The sequence below is a fragment of the Pteronotus mesoamericanus genome, unplaced genomic scaffold, assembly GCF_021234165.1.
Source record: "Pteronotus mesoamericanus isolate MK-2021 breed Mesoamerican mustached bat unplaced genomic scaffold, CSHL_Meso_final contig_173, whole genome shotgun sequence".
NCBI lineage: Eukaryota > Metazoa > Chordata > Mammalia > Chiroptera > Mormoopidae > Pteronotus > Pteronotus mesoamericanus.
This window is the reverse complement of record NW_026555072.1, coordinates 3,768,725-3,773,263: the sequence shown is the minus strand read 5'-3', so window position 1 is coordinate 3,773,263 and position 4,539 is coordinate 3,768,725. Positions and strand designations below refer to the sequence as shown.

At 37.5% G+C, this 4,539-nt stretch overlaps 1 pseudogene; it reads right to left on the bottom strand.

Moving 5' to 3' along the window:
- Window positions 1-3,110: 3,110 nt before the first annotated feature.
- On the bottom strand, window positions 3,111-3,789 carry LOC129065141 (60S ribosomal protein L15-like; annotated as a pseudogene).
- Between the last annotated feature and the right edge of the window lie 750 nt (window positions 3,790-4,539).

Here is a 4,539-nt window from a genome sequence, read left to right as displayed (position 1 = left end):
GAAGCTTCTGCACAGCTAAAGAAAACATCAGGAAAATGATAAGGGAGCCAACAATATGGGAAAATATATTTGCCAATGATACTTCAGACAGTGGTTTGATCTCCACAATATATAAAGAACTCACTCAACTCCACTCCAGGAAGACATACAATCCTGTTAAAAAATGTACAAAGATCTGAACAGACACTTGTCCAAGGAGGACATATGCAGGGCCCAGACACACATGAAAGGATGCTCTTCATCACTAGCCATGAAAGAAATGCAAATTAAAACCACAATGAGATACCACTTCTCAGGGGTCAAAATGGCCATCATAAACAAATCAACAAACAGCAGGTGCTGGCGAGGTTGTAGAGAAAAGGGAACCCTGGTACACTGTTGGTGGGAATGCAGACTGGTGCAGTCATTGTGGAAAACAGTTTGGAATTTCCTTGAAAAGCTAAAAATGAAACTGTATTTTGACCCAGCAATTCCACTTCTGGGATTGTACCCTAAGAATCCAAAAAAAAGCAATTCAAAAGTACCTATGCACCCCAATGTTCACAGCAACATAATTTACAATATCCAAGTGCTGGAAGCAACCTAAGTGCCCATCAGTATATGAGTGGATCAAAAATCTATGGTACATTAATAGAATGGAATGCTATGCAGCAGAAAGAAAGAAATAACTACTACTCTTCAAGACAGCATGGATTGAACTGGAGAGTATTATGCTAAGTGAATTAAGCCAGGCAGTGAAAGACCAATGCCATGTTATCTCACATATAAATGGAACCTAATCAACAAACAGACAAGCAAGGAAAATATAACCTGCAACATTGATAGAAAAAATAAACTGACAGTAGCATGAGGTAAGGAGGGAGGGGTGTAACAGGGTAAGGAAGGGGAAGGGTCAAATCAAGGAACATATATAAAGGACCCATGGAGAAAGCCAAAGTGGGGAAGGACTGAGAGAATGGTGTGCATGCTGGTTGGGCAGCGGAAAGTGGTGGCAGGAAAATGGAAAGAAATATATTTGAATAATAAAAATAAAAAAGAAAGAAATGAACATCCTTAATAATTTGACACAACTACCAAGATGAGAGCTATCATAGTAGGAAAGACCAAGTGGAAGCCTCTAAAATTGCACCCACCCAGCAAAGATAGTAAACAAAAAACAGTATTTAATCTTAAAGGAGATAGTAGAAAGTAATGCCACCCTAAAAGAAGCAGAGGTGGTAGTCCCCATCATATCTCCATTTGAGTAACCAGTCTGGTCCATATAAAATCTGGACAGATACAGGAAGAGAAAAGTGGACTACTGCAAACCAAGCAGTAGCTCCAGTTTCAGCTGCTTGTGTCAGGTGTAATATCTTTGGTTATTCAGGGTTATTGTTCTATATTTTAGTTGTAATTACAGTTAGGTCCTTTGAGAAGGTGAATGTAACATCCTTCTAGTCCACCTTAATTGTTCGTTTTTGATAACCTTGGAAACCATCATTATTTTAGACATTCAACTTTCAGATTTTCCATCTTTTTGCCATTTTTTGGCCCTTCTTTCCTTTTGGCATCTCATATTTCCCACCTGTGATTGCTTTCCTTGTGCTTGAAGTGTATCCTTAATACTTTATCCTTTACACTTTTTCCTAATGAAAAACTTTATTAATTTCTTAATATAAAATGTATCTATGGGAAAGAAGAAATAAGAGTGTCTTTTTTGCAGATAATATGATTATCTATGTCAAAGAACCAAAAGAGCTGACTGAAAAACTCCTGGAAATAATAAGTAAATAATAAGTTTCTGAATAGAAGGTTACTATGAAGTTGATCACATTCCAATATACCAGCAATGAACAAGTAGAATATGAAGTTAACACAATACCATTTATGTTAATACCTCCCAAAATGAAATACTTAGGTATAAATTCTTCTTAAATTTATAAATCATATTTTTTTAATTTTTAAGACTTTATTTATAAATCATATTTATTCTACTACAGTTGTCTCAATTTGTACCCCTTTACGCCTCTCCAGCCATTCCACCCCACCGCCCGTTCCCACAGTTATTTCCCACTCTGTTGTCTATGTCCATGGGTCATTCATACATGTTCTTCGTCTAGTCCCTTCCCCTTCATTCCACCATTGTCCTCTTTCCCCATCCCCTCTGGTCACTTTCAGTCTGCTCCGTGTTTCCATGCCTGTGGTTTATTTTGTTCGTTAGTTTATTTTGTTGAATAGAGTCTACCTATAGGTGAGATCATATGGTAATTGTCTTTCATCAACTGGCTTATTTCACTCAGCTTAATATTCTCCAGTTTCATCCATGTTATCACAAAAGGTAGGAGTTCCATCTCTCTTTCTCTTTCATCCTTTTTTATTTCTTAAATACAGATTGATTTTATTTACTTTTTTAAATGTCAAAGTTAATTATAAAATATTAAAACAATTTAAAACCATTATAAAGTCTCAGCAATTAAACCAACATGACACCAACACAGAAATAATCAAGTAGATCAATGAAATATAATGAGCATTCTAGAGACAAATGTATATATCTGTCTAACAATATAATATATGATTAAGTTGATATTTCAAATCAATGGGTAAAGTAAGGCTTATTCAACAAATAAGTTAATGGACCACTATTACTTGAAATAAAACAAATATAGAGCCCTATTTCACACATTATACAAGACATATTCAGGTGAGTTAAAAATCAATATGTAGAATCTAAGGAGTTTTAGAAGGAAATAGAACTAATATTTTTCATGACCTGAAGTAAAATATTCAAACCCAGAAGCTATAAAATAAATATTGACAATATGACTATATTAAACATTTAAGACTATATAGTAATACACGTATAAAAAATGGTAAAGGACAAGGAATAGAATAGGAAAGTATTTGCAGCACATCTAAAATATGGTTAATATTTTTGTTTGTTTGTTTGTTTGTTTTTTAGAGAAAAAAGTTCTACAAACCTTTAATCAATAAATGGGTAAAAAATATCAAAAAGTCATTTAAAGTTTTTTGTTTTAAGTAATAGAAATAGGCAAGAAATATACAAAAACAGGTTTAGTTTCAACAAACAGTAAAGGAACACTTCAAATAACATCATAGTCACAATCAGATTTTTTTTTGTCCTAAATTGTTTATTAGGTAAGAATTTTACAAACATGACACATATTAGTGGTAACGGTGGAGTTGGGGAGTATTGCGCCTTCTCCAAGCTGCACGGTGAGAACCACCAATAGTGTGGTGGGACTTGTGGCCTTTTCCAAGGCACGGCTCTTGCGGCCTGCAGATGTCAGCCCTCACATCTCCCTGTGCTTGTGGACTGGTTTGGTGATCCACTGTGTGTCAGGATTCTTTCTGATAGCCTTATGGAATGGATCAATGAGGATAACCTCAAAGAATTTGTACGTGGAATCTTCACCGACCCAGTAAGAATTCAGGACTCTCAGAGCCCCACAATGGCACCCAGCTTGCTCCTCAGCAACAGACTGAAGGTTTCGGGCAAACTTCAGCTGGTTAACACCATGATGGACAGGCTTGCCATAGGCCGCACCCTTAGGAACAGGGCGTTTGCGGCCACCATGGCACACACGAATCCGATATATGACATAACCTTGTTTGGCCTTGTATCCCAGCCTGCGTGCTTTATCGGGTCTGGTGGGGCAGAGTGCTGGCGGTACTGCCAGCAGCACACCCTGAGAAGGAAGCACATCACACCGAACTGTTTCTTCCTCCATAGCTCCTGGATGTACTTGTAAGTGCCCATAGTGGCTCACCTTATGGCTGTGGCCAGACGGAAAGGAAGAGCACAATCAGACTAATGAGTATTAAAAATATTGGTAATATCAAGTATTGGCAACTCTGAAAGGAACTAGGTATTTATAGAACTTTTTCTTCTTCTTAAAGCAGTCCCTTTAGCATATTGTGCAGTGCTGCTTTGGTGGAGGTGTATACCTTTAGCCTTCTTCTGTCTGGGAAACTCCTTATTTTGCCTTCCATTTTAACTGAGAGCCTTGCTGGGTAGAGCAGTCTTGGTTGCAGGCCTTTGCTTTTCATGACTTGGAATATTTTTTGCCATTCCCTTCTGGCTTGCAGTGTTTCTGTTGAGAACTCAGTTGCTAGTTGTATCGGGGCTCCCTTATATGTTACTACCTCTTTCTCCCTTGCTTGCTTTACGATTCTCTGTTTGTCTTGGATATTTGTGATTTTAATGATGATGTGTCTTGGAGTGGGCCTCATTAGGTTCCTCTCAAATGGGACACTATGTACCTCCTGGACTTGTGTGAATTTTCTCTCCTCCAATTAGGGAAGTTTTCCATCATGAATTTTTCAAACAGGTTCTCTATCCCTTCCTCATCCTCTTCTCCTTCTGGTATCCCTATTGTACGGATATTATTACATTTCCTGCATTTCCCCTATTGCTTCTTCATTCTTTTTGAGTCTCTTTTCATTTTCTTGCTTTCTCAGAGCTATTTCTATCTTGTCCCCCAGCTCACTGATTTGGTCCTCAGCTTCATCTAGCCTGCTTTGGATTCCTTATACTGT